We start from the raw sequence: 19106 nt of genomic DNA, 5'->3' as shown, positions 1-19106 counted from the left end.
CTAGGATGGGTTTTCCATAGTATTATATAAAATTACTGTTGCAACTGCTTAAAATGTATAAATTATAGTAATTCTAAGATTTTAATATTAATTTTATTTGAAGACAGGGTTATTATGAAATTGGCATTTTATTTACTTCCTTTGCATGCTGTCATTTTTGTTGACCTGGAAAATTTCAATTACTTAATGATTTATTTTTAAAAATGTATTTCTTCATTAAAACACAAACTTTTGGGGTTGGGGATTTAGCTCAGTGGTAGAGTGCTTGCCTAGCAAGCGCAAGGCCCTGTGTTCGGTCCCCAGCTCCGAAAAAAAAGAAAAGAAAAAATAAAAACACAAACTTTTAGGTTTCATATTGTATTTTATTCTTATTGTTTGAGTCTTTTATACATGCATATAGTATATTCTGATGAAGCCTTCTATGCTTTACCATCAACTTCTTTTATATTTCACTCACCAAACTCTTCTCAAGCTCATATAATTTTTTTTTGCAAATCCATGAAGTTCACACAAGGCTTCCAGAATGTATGTGGTTGTAGTGTCATCTACTGCAAGATACATGCTGTGTCAGGTCTCATATACAGAAAGAAAGCTAACACTGTTCTTACAAAGGCTGTCAAATGTCAAAAGCTCCTCAATTAGGGTTGAGACTTTATGAGCCTCTTCCTCACTGTGAAATTGACTAAGTTTGTTTTGGATGACTTTTGTGTATGTGGTCATGGCCACTGGGAAGTCATATGTGTACTGTCCTTGTCATGTCTTCAAAAAAATTTCACAGTAGTCTTTGATCTACCTCTATAAACTTTCGAGCCACTCCTCTGTAGTATACCAGAGTCTTGAGGATAGGGTAACAATATAGATGTGTCATGTAGGATTTATTACTATATTGTCTTTTATTAGGTACAATTTGATCAGTTGTGAGTCTGTATTAAACATCATTGGCTGATAAAAGATATTTCTCTGTAGCAGTTTGAGGGCATCACTAATTTCTGGCTACTAATGAATGTATTTATGAGGAAGTTTAATACTATATGCTTGTACTGGCTAGTTTTATATAAATGTGATAAACACATTAGTCATTTGGGAAGATGGAGTGTTGATTAAGAAAATACTCTCACCATGTTGAGTTATGGTCAAGACTGTGGAGCATTTCCTTGATTGGAAAGTGATATAAAAATGTCCAGCACACTCTAGGAGTTGCCCTCTCGGGCTGGTGGTGAGCTTTAAAATACTGGAAAATATCATCCTGAGTGAGGTAACCCAATCACAGAAAAACACACATGGTATGCACTCATTGATAAGTGGCTATTAGTCCAAATGCTTGAATTACCCTAGATGCACAGAACACATGAAACTCAAGGATGACCAAAATGTGAATGCTTCACTCCTTCTTTAAAAGGGGAACAAGAAAACCCTTGGCAGGGAATAAGGAGGCAAAGTTTAGAACAGAGGCAGAAGGAACACCCATTCAGAGCCTGCCCCACATGTGGCCCATACATATACAGCCATCCAATTAGACAAGATGGATAAAGCAAAGAAGTGCAGGCTGACAGGAACCGGATGTAGATCTCTCCTGAGAGACACAGCCAGAATCCAGCAAATATATAGGCAAATGCCAGCAGCAAACCACTGAACTGAGAACGGGACCCCCATTGAAAGAATCAGAGAAAGGACTGGAAGAGCTTGAAGGGGCTTGAGACCCCATATGAACAACAATGCCAATCAACCAGAGCTTCCAGGGACTAAGCCACTAACCAAAGACTATACACGGACTGACCCTGGGCTCCAACCTCATATGTAGCAATGAATAGCCTAGTAAGAGCACCAGTGGAAGGGGAAGCCCTTGGCCCTGCCATGACTGAACCCCCAGTGAACATGATTGTTGGGGGAAGGGTGGTAATGTGGGGAGGATGGGGAAGGGAAGCCCATATAGAAGGGGAGGGGAAGGGGTTAGGGGGATGTTGGCCCAGAAACCGGGAAGGGGAATAATAATCGAAATGTAAATAAGAAATACTCAAGTTAATAAAGATAAAAAATATAAAATAAAATACTGGTAGAAATCATTGGTTACTTAAATAGCACTGTGGTCACTATTACAATAATAAATAAATCTCATCAGGTGAACCATTATTGTAGTTATCAGGGTTTACTGCTGAGTAAGACTTTTGGTTACGTTTCTCCTCTATTATTGTGAATTCTTGTTTGAACTTTCTTTAGAATACCTAAGTCTTTATTGACTTCTATTTTCATTTCCTGAAATTTCTTTCCTAGTCTATTCATCTGTGTTTTTATCTTTATTCTAGCATTTATTCATGTCCTTTTGGGGTACTTTGAACACACACACACACACACACACACACACACACACACAAACCCATATACATACATACATCTATGCACACATACATACATACATACATACATGTCAGCTATTTTGAAATTTTTGCCTTATGTGTCATCTAAGTTGTTTTCCTCAGTGAATATAACTACTATGGAAGTACTCATTATTCCAGGAGAAACATTACTTTAGATTTAGACTGTGGGGTAGTGTGTGTGTGTGTGTGTGTGTGTGTGTGTGTGTGTGTGTGTGTGTGTGTGTGTGTGTGTGTGTGGTGTAGTGTTTAATATTTCTGTTTTTATTTTGTGATTGGACCCATATCCAAAGTTAGGACATTAGTGAAGTCCTCTGTTCTGTCTACATGTCCTTTCTTTGTCGATAGAGTTTTGCATAATTTTATTTGCTTTTACCCCAACTGTGGCAGGTCTTAGATGAGCTAAATAGTGTTTAAAGTTCAGTAGTGTGTCACTCAGTGATGAAATGTTATTATATCATCGAAAGTGATTTTAGCATGGGGGAGTTGTAGCGTTTGCCAACAAGGGTAAAGTCCTTGTGACTAGCTAATATTTTCTGTTTTTCTTGTTCCACAATCAGATCCTTGGATGGATAATGCTTGAGTCTGTGGAACTGAAAAGGTACAGCCTATGATGGATGAACATGAATGGTAAACTATTTCTCAGATGATAATTTCTTAGCATTTTAGTATGGAATTTTCAATAAATATTTGATGATTCCCTCCTTTTTCTCTTCCTCCATCTGCTTCCCTTGTACCTCTCTTCTTTAGTGTTAAATGTATTCTTTGCCCATAGAACCCTTCTTCAATAGGAACTTTTTGAGGGCAGAAAAAAAAAGGTTGTGTCAGTGTAATTGGCTCAGCAACTAAGGTAAGTTGTTCTCTTCTAAATGAACCATTTTTCCATTAATATATTTAATTATTCATTGTACATACCATTGTCTTCCCCCTCCTAATCTTTCATTCTCCTTCTCCTTTGAGCCCCCCTACCAAGGGTATTGCCCTACCCTGGCGTGGAAATAAACATCCTCTCCCAGTAAGTCCAGACAAGGCATCCCAACTAGAGGAATGGATTACCGAGAAAAGCAACTGCTTTAAGGGCAGCCCATACTCCAGTAGTTAAAGACTTAGCTGGAACCAATTTAATTACTAGAGCCCATGTGGCAGTTTGCAACCATTTGTAGTCTCAGTTAAAGAGTATCTGAGACGATCAGGCACCAAGAATACATGTAGTACACAAACATGCATGTAGATAAAGCACTTAGAGATAAACATTAATAAAAGAGAGAATAAAATATATATCTGAAAACTATTCTAGAGATTTACTTCTGAACTTTCCTAAAAGTCATAGAAAATTTATCTTAATGTACCTAGTATTTCTGAAACAGATTCAAATGTTTCAAATAGGGTTGTATATATAAATATTGAAACTTTGATGTTTCACCCTTCTACATTTAGAAAGAGTAGCTCAACTACTCATTAACAAATGACCTTGGAGAATTAAAAACATTATATATAATAAAACCATATTCAGATATAGAATTAGATATCTTTCAGTCACAACTTTAGGTCAAGTGGAAGAAAGCTTTCTTTAGCCTAACTCATGTTACAAATATATGTCTACCTTTAAATTCTTCTCAGCAACAGAAAGTTAACTATTCTAGATCACTTACAATACTTTTTTTTTCTATTTTTATTATTTTTTCCAGTCCAGTCACTATCTGCCTCCTGTTCTCTCCTCTGACAGTTAGTTTGTTCCTCATCTCTTGCCTCCAGGAGGATGTCCCCCAAAACTCCCACAAGCCTCCAGGTTTCCCCATTCCCTGGGGTTTCAAGTCTCTCAAGGGTTAGATGCACCGTCTTTTATGGAGACCAGACAAGGCAGTTCTCTGCTGTATGTGCATCAGGGGCCTCATGTCTGCTGGTGTATACTGCCTGGCTGGTAGCTCAGGATCTGAAAGATCTTAGGGGTCTGGGTTAGTCAGCACTGCTGATCTTCCTATGAGGTCTCCCTCCTCCTCAGCTTCTTCCAGCTTTTCCTCAATGCATCGATAGTGGTCCCAGGCTTCTGTTCATTGGATGAGTGAAAGTATCTGCATCTGTTTCTTTCAGCTGCTTGTTTGGCCTCTAGGAGGGCAGCTATCCTAGGCTCTTGTCTGTAAGCACACCATAGCATCATAGTGTCAGGCCTTGGAGCTTCTCCTTGAAATAGATCCCAAGTTGAGCCAGTCACTGAACCACATGTCTCTCAGTCTCTTCTCCATTTTTTTGTTCCTGTAGTTCTTTTAGAATAATTCTGGGTTAGAATTTTGTCTTTGGAGTGGCACCCACATTCCTCCACTTGATGCCCTGTCTTTCAACTGAACATGGACCCTACAATTTCCCTCTTCTCACTGTTGAATATTTCATCTAAGATCCTTCCCTTTGAGTTCTGAGAGTCTCTCACCTCCAAAGTCTCTGGTACATTCTAGAGGGATACCCTACCTCCTACCTCCTACCTCTGATGTAGCCTGTTTCCATTCTTTGTACTGGTCCTCAGGGCTTCACTTCTATTCCCACCACATTACCTGATTATGTTGCCCTTTTCTCTCTCCTCATCCCCTCTTCCACCCATATTCTTCCCTCCCTTCCTCTGAGCCCTGTGATTGTTTTCTTCTCCCTACCAATTGGGATTGAGGCAATCTCACATGGGCTCTTCAGCTTGTAAACTTCCTTGTGTTCTGTGGATTAAATCCTGGATACTCTGTACTTTTTTGGATAGTATCAGCTTATTAGTGAGTAGATACCATGAATATCATTTTGGACTTGTGATACCTCACTATTTTCTAGTTCCATTCATTTGCCTGGAAAACCCATTATGTCTTCGTTCTTAGTAGCTGAACTGTTTGAACTGTTTCGCATTATGTAAATGAACCACAATACCACAATTTCTGGATCAATTTTTCTGTTGTGGGAGTTTTTTGTTTGTTTGTTTTTTTGTTTTTTTGTTTTTTTGTTTTTTTTTTTGTTTCTGATCTCCACAAATAAGGAAATAAGGCCACTATAAAAGGCATGTGCGTTTGTGGCATGGTGGGGCATCTTTTGAAAATATGTCCAGGAGTCGTATAGCTTGGTCTACAGGTAGATCTATTTCCAATTTTCTGAGGAACCTCCAGACTGATTTCCAGAGTGGTTGTATCAGCTTGCAATCCCACCAACAATGGAGGAGGGTTCCTCTTTCATCACATTCTCACACGCATCTCTTGTCAACTGAGTTTTTTATCTTCGCCATTCTGACTGCTGTGCTGTGGAATCTCAGGTTTGTTTTGATTTGCATTTCTTTGATGAATAAGAATTTTGAACATTTCTTTAGGTGCTTCGCAGTCATTTGATATTCCTCAGTTGATAACTCTTGTTTAGCTCTGTAACCGATTTTTAATAGGGTTATTTGACTCTTTCTGTGCCCTCTGCTTAGTCTGGCTAAGGGTTTATCTATTCTGTTGATTTTATCATAGAGCCAGCTCCTTGATTTTGTTGATTCTTTGTGTAGTTCTTTTTGTTTCTATTTGGTTGATTTCATCCCTGAGTTTAATTATTTCCTGCTGCCTACTTCTCTTGGGTGTGTTTTCTTCATTTTGTTCTACAGCTTTTAAGTGCACTGTCAAGCTGCTGGTGCATGCTCTCTCCTGTTTGTTTGTTTGTTTTTGTTTTCTGTTTGTTTTTGTTTTTTGCAGGCACCCAGTGCTATGAGTTTTCCTCTTAGAATTGCTCTCATTGTGTCCCATAAGTTTGAGTATGTTGTGCTTTCATTTTCATTAAATTTTAAAGGATCTTTAATTGCTTTATTTCTTCCTTGATGAAGTTATTCATTAAGTCATTGTTCAGTGGCCATGGATATTTTATGTCAGGAATTCTTTATGTCCAACATTTATGAGCAATGTATCATTTTTTTCTGTTGAGACTTCTAGTCCTGAGACTGTCTCTTCCATCTTCTATTCTCTTTTTGGTGCTTGAGTCTGTTGTTCCTCTTCTCTTCCCTGTGTTTTCATCTCCAGAATTACTTCAGTTTGTATTTTCTTTATTGCTTTTATTTCCATTTTCATGTCTTGAACAGTTTTACTCCTTTATTCCTTTATTTCTTCAGCTTCTTCATTGTATTTTTCTGTATTACTTTCAGGGATTTATTCTCTTCCTCTTTAAAGGCCTCTATCATCAATATAAGACTTTATTTAAGATCATTTTCTTGTGCTTCAGTTGTGCTAGGATACCCAGGGTTTCCTGTAGTAGAGTAGCTATACTCTAAATATAGGATAACCATATTGCTCTAGTTCTTCTTGAGTGTGTCCTTATGCTGTCTTTAGCCAACTGTTTGTACCTGGATGCTCCTGGTGTAGTAGATACTGGAAAGTATCGTCTAAACTGGATATTCCTTGTGGAGCTGGCCTTCTGGGGAAGCCTTGGTCTAGAAAATGGAACTCAAGAGTCAGGAAACATCTTAGATGAGCTAGGTGTGTTCCAGAGAACAAGGCAGATGGAGGATTGAGGACATGGGCAAGTGTCCAATCTGGATGATCTTTGTTTAGCAGGCCTCATGAAAGCAGAAATAGTTGATGAACATTGAACGCAGGGTGAACATTGCACAGTTCCAAGAATACAAATTTGAACACTCCTCTTCCTTCTAAGCAAATTGGGGACACAGTCTTTAACTGAACATTTGATGTGCATGTCTGTGGTAGTTGGAATATGTATGCTGCCCCCTTTCTCCCATAGAGACTTGTGGTTAAGTATTTTACCATAGGCATTTGGGAGCACTATTTAGGAGGAATATCCTAGTTAGAGGAAGCATGTCACAATAGAGATGGAACTTTCAGGACATTATGCTCAATTTCTGCCCAGTTGTGGAACACAATTCTTTTCTGCTGTCAGTGAATCGAGATGTAGAACTCTTGGGTCCTTCTGCACCCTATTTGCACAAAGCCATGTTTCCTGCCTCAATGCACTGAATCTCAAAAACTGTAGGCCAGCCCCAATTAAATGTTTTCCTTTATAAGAGTTGCTTGGTCATGGTGTCTATCCATACAACGTCACAATTCTAACCAAGACAGTTTCTTTTTCTAGTTTTCATGGATCATTTGCTATGACAAGACATATAAAGGGACAATTCTCAGCACATTTAAAATTATTGAAGTCATGTAGAATGTGTTTTATGTAGAGAATGAACTGAAATTCTTCAATCATAAATCAATGAATATTTAGAGAACACATTGAGATTAAGTATCAAATGCAGAATAAACCTATCGAACAGAGGTAAAGATACAAAACGTAATGATACTTGATGAAAAATAAATTAATTCATTATTCCTTTTGGAAGACTTGAAAAATAATAGCTAATACAGCTTATCTTTTATATGCTGATTTTAAATTAAATCTAATTCCTCTTTGAAGTATTTACAAAACCAATTCCCTTTGCAACCACCAGAGTTTCACAGTGTACTGAGATTCATGCATTCTTTTGATACTTTACCACTGAATAGCTAAGTTGGTCCATTTTAGTAATGAAGAATGATTAGTTAGATAAATGCTGCAAGCATCCGCCTCTGTATTTGTCATGCTCTGGCAGAGCCTCTCAGGAGATAGCTATATCACACTCTTGTCAGCATGCATTTCTTGGCATCAACAATGTTGTCTGGATTTGGTGACTGTATATGAGCTGGATCCCCAGGTGTGGCAGTTTCTGGATGGCCTTTCCTTTCAGTTTCTGCTCCAAACTTTGTCTCTGTATTTCCTCCTATGAATATTTTTGTTCCCCCTTCTAAGTAGGACTGAAGCATCCACATTTTGGTTAACTTTCTTCTTGAGCTTCACAGACAACCAGTAAACTGAGACAAGGTTCCCAGTGGAGGAGTTAGAGAAAAGACTGAAGGAGATAAAGGGGTTTGCAACCCCATAAGAATGGATGTAGATCTCTCCTGAGAGACACAGACAGAATACAGCAAATACATAGGCGAATGCCAGCAACAAATCACTGGACTGAGAACTGGACCCCCGTTGAAGGAATCAGAGAAAGGACTGAAAGAGCTGAAGGGGCTTGAGACCCCATATGAACAACAGTGCCAACCAACCAGAGCTTCCAGGGATTAAGCCACTACCCAAAGACTATACATGGACTGACCCTGGGCTCCAACTGCATAGGTAGCAATGAATAGCCTAGTAAGGGCACCAGTGGAAGGGAAAGCCCTGAGCCCTGTCAAGGCTGGACCCCCATTAAACAGGATTGTTGGGGGGAGGGTGGTAATGGGGGAGGAGGAGGGGAACATCGACATAGAAGGAGAGGGGGAGGGGTTAGGGAGATGTTGGCCTGGAAACCAGGAAAGGGAATAACAATTGAAAGGTAAATAAGAAATGCCCAATTTAATAAAGATGAAAAAATAAAAAAGAATGACAACACCAACCAATCAGAGCTACCAGGGACTAAACCACCATCCAAAGAGGTCACATGGACAGACCCATTACTCCAATTGTATTTGTAGCAGAGGATGGCCTTGTTGGGCATCAATGGGAGGAGAAGCCCTTGGTCCTGCTAAGGCTGGATACCCCAGTGTTTGGAATGTCAGGGCAGGGAGGCAGGAAGGGGTGAATAGGTGGGTGGGGTAACACCCTCATATAAGCAGGGGGAGGGAGGATAAAATAGGGGGTTTATGAGGATAACATTTGAAGTGTAAAGAAAAATATCCAACAAAAAACGGAGCAAAAAAGATAAACACAAAGTGGTTTTGATTTTTTTTACAATGTGTTATATGAAATTATTCATTAACATACAGATGCTTATTTATGAAACATTGTTCAAAGCAAAAATTCTGCTTTCATCGCTAGACTATTCTCTTCAAAGTGACATTCTCATTGGTTGTGTAAGGCTGAGAGTTGGAAAGTGCATATTAAAGACTCAATTCTAAACTCAACTGTGTGTGTTGTCTAGGAAATCTTTGTAGGGTGTTCCACAAGCTGTAGCTTAAATAACAGAAGTTTGTAGACTCATAAATCTGAAGGTTTGTAGTCCAAGTTGACAGGATTATTTCTGTCAAAGATATTTTTATACAAAAATATTCATTTTCCCTTGATGTATATTTGTGTATGTGCATGCATATGTATATTTGTTGTCTGAGTCCTATATAAGTGTAGCATGTGTAGCCTAGTGCCTGCTATTGCCAATGGAGTGCATCAGATACCCTGGCAGTGGAATTACCGGTGGAATAACCATGTGGGTGTTGGGAACTGAGTTTAGGTCCTCTGAATGAGCAGCAAATGTTCTTGCTTCTCCCTTCAGTTCTGGTGGTATGTTGGTGATGTTTGATGGTCCTTACTTTAAAAGTATAATATCTCAATTTTGTTTTCTGAATTCTAGTATGTTTTCCCAATGTCACATTTTAATTATTATACAAATAACACTTTATTGAGGGTCATCCTAATGATTTCATTTAAACAGTTTTGTCACCAGTCTATCTTTAAATGAGCTCACTTTTTTAAGCCAGTATTTAGTACATCCACATATGCATTAAACACATAGTAAAGCCCATCACTGTTATCTTGTTGAGAGAGCTTTACAAGAAATGGAGAGTCTTAGCACTCTTTGTAAGTATGAACTGCTTGATTCGTTTGTCAAACATTCACAGAATCCAAAAGCAGAATATGTAATACTGAGTAATAGGTTATGAGTCTCTATTCAGCTCTTAGAACATTATGTTCTGAACAACAACAAATATAGTGCAAACAATATAAACATAAAACTAAATAGTACTAATATAATATTTACTTCAGTTTTGTGTTAGTTCAGAAATGTTTGAATCATCTCCCTAGGTCCCTCAGAGGAGAAAGGACATTATCTGTTCTCTGACCTCATTCTTATCTCTATTCGTTTCTCTCATTTATTCTGTGGACTTTTATAATCCAGTTCCTGGCTTACTTGATTATGGCTCCATGGAACAGGCAATTGCATTGTGGGTGTTTGCATCAGACCATCTGCTTGGGTTAAACTTCAAGTCTTCATGTCTCTATTTTCCTCTTGTCTTTTTCATTTATGATTTCCAGAAAGTCCACAGATTCTTATATAAATTCTGGTGGCTCTGAATTTGACAATCTCTTTTTTCCTTCTTTTACTCCTCTTACTACATGGGGTTTCCTTTGGAAAAAATGCACCTTCTTTCAATGAGTTAAATACCTTTGGGAAATTGGCTGCTGAAAGGTTGCTGTTATTTCAGATTTTCTCTTACAAGAGGATTTTTGTGACTGGCAGAAGTACTTGATATATTCTGATTACTCTGAGACTCCAAATAAATGCCATTGAGGCCTGTGGATCCCAAGTTACAATCTCTGAGTGGATAACTTGTTCTGAAGTAAGCAGTCATCACATGTACTCTCCACTACAAAGTATGAAATAGGTATATATTTTAGATAATCTTTTGGAAAACTCAAAAATAAGGCTTTCCTTGGGACTGACACCTCCCAAATGACACGATGAAGAAATATTTATTTATGAATGCATAGGTCTTATACCAAGGCTTGTTGCCAACTAGTTTGTAACCCACAAAACCCATTTATAGTCATCAAAGTTCTGCCATGTGGCTCCTTACTTAACCTTTCCTTCAGTCCTGGCGTTTATTTTATTTTTTCTCATGGCTCCTGTTGAGTTCCTAAGTTCTCCACTCTCTGCTCAGAATTCCTGCCTTTCTTTTCTGCCTTTGCTATAGGCCATCAGATTCTTACTAAAGCCGTTCAGAAGGTGAGAAAGAGAGTATTTGCAAAATATGATACAGCCATATGAATAACAACGCCAACACCAGTCTGCAACTTTTCATGGGCACGGAAATCAGTATGTGAATCATTTTTTTACAGTGCACAATAATATTTCCCAATATACTGCAATCTAGGAGACCTCAAAACTATAGCATAAATCCCTCTAGAACTGTAGTCACTAGTTGTCCTATTGTCCTTAGAATATAAAGTCTATAGGATACTATCTTCCAAGTTCTCCTTGTTTTTTTATAATAATATGACGAATCAGTGATACACATTTTATTTTATGTTTTACCTTTTGTCTTTGGTGGGTTTTATTCTTTTTAAAAGTATTTTTTTCTTTATTATGTTGATCTTATTGTTAAATTTAAATATATTTGATCATATTCTTATCTTTCCCCAAGACCTTTCACATATTCTCATCTTACCTACCTATTCACTTTAAGTTATTTTTCAACAAACAAACAAAAATCCAGTATGGAGTTTTGAGGAAAACTTAATAGAGACAATCCTGAGACCTCAATGAACTACAAGTAACTGAGGAGAGATGGGAACAAGGGAGCTGGTCTTCCATAGGTAAGAGCAGATCAATTTGTTGTCTAGTGCCAATATCATCAGTTCTGAAAACATACATACAAGTAACATTAAAGGGATTGAACAGGTTATATTTACGATTACAAAGTTACATACATATATACATTAAATAACAATTAGTGGAAAAAAGAAGTAATGAGTTTGGGAAAAAAATAGCAGGAGGGATAGATAAATGGAAGCACTGGAGGGAAACACGGTCTCAAGAAATGCAGTTAAACTATATTCTCCAAAAAGTCAGGGACACCTTTACATAGCATTAAAGAGACATTAATTACATTAAGGGAATGGCCACACCAGTATCTGTCAACTAAAGATGACATGTGAGTTGAGCTCTTAACACTCAAGAGAATTAAGTTTTCAAGAACTAGCAGGTACATGGAACTATGGTCAGGACCCAACCCAAACACTATGTTTCTTCTTGCACAGTCTCTTATGTTTGAATACGAAAATTTCCCCAAAGGCTCATGGATCAAATTTCTGGTTCAAGATCTTGGCGCTTTATTTCAAGGATATGGAGCCTCTAAAACATTCGACCTGACTAAGTGAGTTATGTCATTTTTTTCTAAGGGTTTTACTGACCAGTTGTTTTAGTCTAGTTCTGTGCTTATTTTTACTGCTACAGGGAAAACATTATACTAAATCCTCCACGTGATTTTTCGATCAAAATTGCTTAAACAATTGGAAACAAGAAAGAAAATAAACCCTTTATCTCCAAAAATATTTCTGTCATGTACTTTGGTCAAAACAATGAGAAAAATAGCATGTATGCATGTCTTTATGAATTTCAAATAAGTGAATAAATACAGTAAGGATACTGACTATATTGTAATAATATATTTATTGCACTACTATAATTCAGTTTAACAATATCAACAACCAGATCCCCCAGAGTTCCCAGGGACTAAGCTACCAACCAAAGAGTACTCATGGATGGATCCATGGCTCCAGATACATATGTAGCAGAGGATAGCGTTGTTTGACATCAATAAGAGGAGAAGCTTTTGGTCTTCTGAACACTCTTTTCCCCAGTGTAGGGGAAAGCCAGAGTGTTGAGGTGGGAGTGGGTGGGTGGTAGGGGAAGCATCTTCATAAAAGCAGGAGGAGAGTAGATGAGAGAGGGGGAACCTAGAAATGTGATAACATTTGAAATGTAAATACATATACTCTCCAATAAAAAAAATATCAGTTTAAAACATTGCTTTTCAGGAAATTTCTCTGTTATATATTCAGGTATGTGTACATAGGTGAGTCTTATTTTATTTTTCCTTGCTATTTTAGTTGAAAATTATGATTTTTGAACTAAAATCTTACCATACCAATGAGACTAACATAATGGTCATTATATGACACAGGGTTAATTAAAACACCCATACTGCTTGTTTCAGCTTCCAGAGTTCCGGAATCACAATCAAGTATCATTGCCACAAGATCCACTTAAAAGTTTTAAAACTGGAGAGGAAAATAAACGCTTTAACTCTCAAATAACTTCTATTATATGCTGTCATATGACACCAGAGTTTGAAAAACTATGAAGAAATCCCAACTATTAAATGCCAAAATATTATTTTCAACATCATTTTATTATTATAGTTCAAACTTCCAATGTTGTTAATTTATGGATTTAAATTTAAGTTGTATTTTATTTTTGTCTACTTTCTGATGTCAGAATAACTTTTTGAAATACCACACAAAAAATCAGAAGAAATTGAGTAATTTTTTATTCAAGTAAGATTATACAACACAATAATTTATAGTAAACATAAAATCTTGTTAGGTATTTCTATCAGCTCTTATACTTACACACATTTATAATGAATGGAGAATAAAGTCAAATCTGAAGCCAAAAAATTAAAATTTTAACCTACTATATAAATATTCAACTTTGTACCTAACTTCTTAAATACCTGTATAATTTTAAAAAGCCTTCCAGTGAATTTTCATTAAATTAGAACATGTGCTACACAATAAAAAGCCTCTTCTCATTCACCTTCATCTATTTTGATATTCGTGACTATTTCCCACCTGCCCATATGTTTGTATTTCCCTGTACTTTGTGTCTCCCTCGGGCTTCATCAATCCTCCACTCTGTCCTTGTGTGGATGTTGTGTTGTGTAACATTTCTTTAGAAACTCTAGGTCTCTCCCAAGGTGAGGTTGTTTAGTTCTCTAGGGAACTCAGATGGATTTTATTTATTCTGTGACTGCTTTTTATTTTACCCCTGTGTACAAATGTAGCCCAAACTCCAAATTTTACCTCCTTTCTTGAATTGCATCTAAAAATGTGATTAGAATGAAATGAAATCAATACGAAGAACCAAATCAATAAAAATTTTACTGTCTCTGATACTGTGGTTCATTTATAGAAGGACCTTGATCTTTGATATTCTTTGTCTTACTCTCATGGAGATAGATTTTGCATTTCATATAAATATTGCATTTTAAATCTATTTCAAAGTAAATTATATGTGACTTATTCATACTTTCTAAATTTGCTGGATTTTATTATATTTTCCAAATTTAGCTGATGTTGACCTGTGATTCATTTATACATAATTATCTTTGGTTTGACTATTTAAACAACCCATTAAATTATAAGGGCATTTCCAAAAACTAATATGATATTTAAATGCAAATTCTGTGCATCCTATAATTACTTTTCTACAGTGGACTGAATGGAGAATAATTACACTGATATTAATTTCATGGGCATTTTTCTACTGCTATTGCTGTTATTCACATGTATTCTTTTTCAAGCATGTGATAAGTGTTTTTTATATCAACTTTGACAAAATAACAAATTTTATTGTTCTTTTATGAGGTGGGTATATGGGCTGAGATGATAATAAAAAAGAATTTCGTAGTATTTGTGATATAATTCCAGATATTAGATTTTGGGAAGATATAACATGCATGTAATTTGCTTTTGAAATACTTTTATCTTTACTTTGGTGTTGTTAATATGAGAGTTTGGGTAAGCAAAATTTGACATTTTACCATTAAAATGCCTAAAAACCATTCCAATCTTTTTCGTGTCTTAAGGAAAGGGATGGTTTCATTTTTAATGTGGGTATAGAGTATGGCAAATATTTATTAAATATGGCAATTATTTCCTTGTGTGTAAAAATCCTCCTTGGAAAGTTCAACAGACCAATTTTGGTGTTCTTTGGTAGTGTGATTTTACTGATATATGAGAGAGTATTAAATTTTTATCATAGTACAAAAAATATCAGTAAGAATTACTTTTTCTTACTTAAGTATGTTTATTAGTAGAATTCAAGATTCATTCTTACAAACACCCAATTCTTTAAAAAAATTATAAATGAATGAATGTGAATGCTAGTTATTTATCTCTATATCTCATACATAATCCACCCATCTATCATCAACCTATCTATCTTCTACCTTCCTATGTATCATCTATTTAATTTACCTATCATCTATCTATCTATCTATCTATCTATCTATCTATCTATCTATCATCTATCTTACCTATCTACCTATCTCTCTGCTATGCATTTGTGCCTGTGCAAATACTAGTGTATTCATCAAAGGACACCTTGAAACAATAAATTATGTCCTGTCCTTTATGTGACTGCCAAAGACCACTTCACATCATCGGGCTTGGCAAGAACCCCTTTGCTAGTTCAGCCTTTAAGTCAGCATTGATTGTAGTTTTTGTTATATTCTAAAATAGTATGTGTAGAAAGAATCTCTTTATTTCTGTTTGAAAGCTTTACCTGTCTAATAAAGCTGATTGGCCTATAGCTGAATCAAGAAATATAATGTGGGAGTTGCAAGGATTCTGAGACAGAGACAGGTATGCAGGTCAGGGGGAGACGATTTTCCTGGGAACAAGGAGGAGGATGGAAGCATGATAGCTGAACAGAGGTAATTTGCCACATGGCAGAACTTGGAATAAAATAACTGATGATTAATATATGAGCTAGTCAGGAAGAGCCAAAGCTTATGGCCAAGGTATTTGTAAATATAATGTGTCTCAGAATTGTTATTCCAGAATATTGGAGATGGGAGGGAAAATCCCTAGTGTTGCAAAAATGGCCATGGCTTCCTAGCCCAAGTCTTGTCATAAATTTAGAATATGCATTTTAGAACTGTTTCAGTCAAATTTCAACCACTGGATGTTGTCCTCCCATATAACTGCAAAAACTACTTCTTATAAAAAATAGTTATGTAGACTCTTAACTGACATTTCTTCATATAAAAAATTGCTGTGCCTGTAGGGTTGTTCAGAAGGTAAAAATGTCTGATGAAAAGTCTCATGACACAAGTTCTTGAGTTCTGAAACAAGAGTGATAAATGTAGTAGTCATATAAACTCCATATGTGCAGTGTGGCATGTACACCATCTCCTAACAAAATATATAAATAAATAAATGTATAAAAAGTTTAGCATAATGATAACCCTATAGTTTATAAATGAATAAATGTTTAAATATTATAATGTAATGATTTTCCCAAATGGACTAATTTCATGAGAAATTGAATGCAATGCCCAGACTTGTAGGCTTAACATTGAACTTATGTTTGGCTTGAATATGTTAGAGAAAAATATTTCTCTGTAACACAATGATTCAGACCAAAAAAAGATTTTTAGTATCTTCCACTAAGATGCACTAAGAAATGATAGCTAAGAATTTTATTTCAGTTATGATAATATGATCTCTTGACTAATAGAATTATCAAGAGCTTAAGGAATTCTTACACTTTCTATATTTTACTCTGTAATTTTAGTGACATTTTAACAATGCTAATGCTTTTTGATCCTATCAGTATAAGATACCAAGAGAAAAAATATGAGTCCCCAAAATACATCAGCCTTTATTTTCCTTTAGTAAAATTTTAATCCATCAACATGTCTGCTCTAACAAAGGATCACATCCACAGATGATCTCACTGGAATGCAGAGATATTCCACACCCCTTGAATCCCTTTGGCTGGAATACATACCTTTAATCCCTCTATTTGAATACAAACAGTCCTTCTTACATAACTTTCATCACTCTGGCTGGAATACAGATTACCTTTAGTACACACCTTTAATCCCAAACAATGTCCTCTAATTGAGGGGCAGGCAAAGTGTAAAATCAGAGAAAGATTTGACAGAATAAGTCAAAGAGAGAATATGCCCAACTCTCCTGAGAGAAGTCAAGAAAGATAGGGGAAAATAGTCAATTTATTTCAAGTTAATTCAATTCAGTTCAGTTCTGATCAGGTCAGTTCAGTTCAGCTCAAATAAGTCCAGTTTAATTTGGAGCAGTTCAGTTTAGTTGAGTGCAGTTTTATTAGGTCATTTCAGAGAGAGCAGTTAAGTTTAGAATAGTTCAGTGGCAGTCTCTTCAAGTAGTGCAATTCAGTCAGAAGCTGAGAGGAGCCAATTTGAATTAATCAGTCTGGAGAGAATTTTTGAGCCAGCACAGCTTATTTGAACTAGTCATCCAGAGTTAAAAACAAAAACAAAAACAAAAACAAAAGCAAAAGCACATCTGGAAAGATTGAATTTACTCCTCAGTAAATCTCAAAGTCTGAAAAGTTGTATGGCCTAGGTTAGTGAACAGAGAGTGGAATGTGAAGTCTTCAAGGTCTGAATTGCAGAAGCTCAGGTTGTGTGTGTCTGTTAGAAGCTTCTAGGCATAGACCTAGATACAGAAATAGAAACATCGGCTCAGCCCAAGCCATGCATTCACACACTTGTGTAAGGCTTTCATTTCATCCTTTCCTCTGAGGAAATAAAAGTCACATTTACAGTTATATTTTCAACATTTCTTATTAGGGAATGTGATTGGAATATACAGTGCTATTTTTGGACATGGGTAAAATACAGAAGAGTTCTCTCAGAATACAAAGAAAGAACAGCAACTCTACAAATAAAGATTTCCAATAAACATTAAGAGGATGAATACAATTAAAAAATTGGTGTACATCTTGCTAGGATATTTACAGTAAAAGGAATGCTAAATACCAGAGCTGTAGCATTGACAAATACTGAAGCAGATATCTCATTAGGTAGAATCAAAGATGCTGTGTTTAAGACTGGGGATTCATTTATGTGACTTTAGTTAAGAAGCTCATAAAGTCATCATACAGATTCCTTTCCCCAGATTGCTCTCTGTAGTTAAATAATGAAGGGAATGTCTTTGAATACATTTCGACTAAGACTTATACTTAAACACAACATCCTGCAGATTGCACTCAAAACAAAGTGGACAATAAAAACACTACAATGTGCATGGATCTTGACTAAAATTTCAATGAATTCTAACATTATCCTCTTTGCAAGGAGAAGCTACAGTCATTATGAGATCAAAATTGTTCTTTGTCCCATCGCTTGTAACCAGAAATAAAAGATTTTACTCCAAATGAGAGGAATCAAAATGAGAAGACAGTAAAAACAAAATGCAGATAGAGATGGGTACTCTTTCTCTTTTGAATCCATTAGAGTGCAACCAAGTGGCTTTAGCATTCTGTTTGAAGTATTTCCACTATATTTGGAAAGGACACAAGTAAGGAAATTGCTATTCCCTTGACATTATAAACATCATTTTCTAATAAAGTGTTTCCTAATTGCCTGGAATTGTTGTTTACTTCCTTTTATTGGGCCTATGTTCACATGTATATGTTTATTATGCACATGTACATGTACTGATTTTATGTTTGTTTTGAGTGATCTTATATGTGAGTATAAGGGGCATTAAAATGATGTTTTAAAATAAAAATCTAACCAAATATCAGCTGCAAATCCCACACTAGTCTATTTCATAGATAAATAAAGGAAATTTTGTGAAGATTACAACATTTTAATGCCATGTGCCATGAAAGAGCAATCAAAATAAAGACATGAGGTTATAGAAAACGTAATGTCAGCCAACCATGCCAGATCTTAGAGATGTAGAGTAGGGAGCCTGTGATGGTTTGAGTAAGTGTGGCTCTTAAAGGCTAATATATCTGAATGCCTCATTACCAGGGACTGGAGCTGTTTGAAAGAATTAAAGGAATAGAAGTTATGTTAGAGCAGGTATGGTTTTGCTGAAGGAAGTTTGTCAGTGAGGGTGATCTTTGAGGTTTTGAAGGACTACAGGTCAGAATATAACTGTCAGCTGCTTCTACAAGACCACACCTGCTTGCCCTATAGTCTCTATCATGATAATGGACTAATTCTCTGAAATTGCAAGCAAGCTTTCCAAAGCTTTGCTTTATATGAGCAACTTTATATCACCACGACAATTAGAACAGTGACTAGGACACATTCCAGGCCTTGATCTAGGGATCCCTCAAAAGACAGAACTAACAAGAAAGTTGTTGCAATATTGTGCTGGTCACAGTGAGGCCTGACATCTCTGCAAGAGTCAAAAATTATTTACATAAATACTCTCTAC

This window comes from Rattus rattus, chromosome 3, assembly GCF_011064425.1.
Source record: "Rattus rattus isolate New Zealand chromosome 3, Rrattus_CSIRO_v1, whole genome shotgun sequence".
NCBI classification, from domain to species: Eukaryota; Metazoa; Chordata; class Mammalia; order Rodentia; family Muridae; genus Rattus; species Rattus rattus.
The sequence above is the reverse complement of the archived record's forward strand: the minus strand, read 5'-3'. Positions refer to the sequence as shown.